Here is a 791-nt window from a genome sequence, read left to right on the forward strand (position 1 = left end):
GGAAGGAACCGAATGTTACCTCCGGGACTTCCTGCCCCTGTTGACGTTCTGCATTCTGATTGACCTGGATCATCTGGTACGCGTTCTAATCCTCATTCACATCTTGTTTTGTGCCGTCTGCTCGATGTTAGCCCAGAATCCCCGCAGTGAATGTCGCGGGGCAGGTTTTTCCTGAATGTTATCTTCACAACACTTTATTCACCGACGCTCACCTTCCACCAAGCGCTCCATTGTCCATGTTTGCGATGATGGCTTAACTCTTGCTTCGTCCAAGTTTCTCTTTTGCAATCAAGATATTTGTGGGGCCATGGAGCCAGCGCTGTATACAGTAATATAACCCCCCCAGCGCTGTATACAGTAATATAACCCCCCAGCGCTGTATACAGTAATATAACCCCCAGCCCTGTATACAGTAATATACCCCCCCAGTGCTGTATACAGTAATATAACCCCCAGCGCTGTATACAGTAATATAACCCCCAGCGCTGTATACAGTAATATAACCCCCCCAGCGCTGTATACAGTAATATAACCCCCCCAGCGCTGTATACAGTAATATAACCCCCCAGCGCTGTATACAGTAATATAACCCCCCCAGCGCTGTATACAGTAATATAACCCCCAGCCCTGTATACAGTAATATAACCCCCAGCCCTGTATACAGTAATATAACCCCCCAGCGCTGTATACAGTAATATAACCCCCCAGTGCTGTATACAGTAATATAACCCCCAGTGCTGTATACAGTAATATAACCCCCCAGTGCTGTATACAGCAATATAACCCCCCAG

This window comes from Sceloporus occidentalis, unplaced genomic scaffold (assembly GCF_023333645.1).
Source record: "Sceloporus occidentalis isolate IW3139 unplaced genomic scaffold, rSceOcc1.0.p SCAF_214, whole genome shotgun sequence".
In the NCBI taxonomy this organism is placed as follows: domain Eukaryota; kingdom Metazoa; phylum Chordata; class Lepidosauria; order Squamata; family Phrynosomatidae; genus Sceloporus; species Sceloporus occidentalis.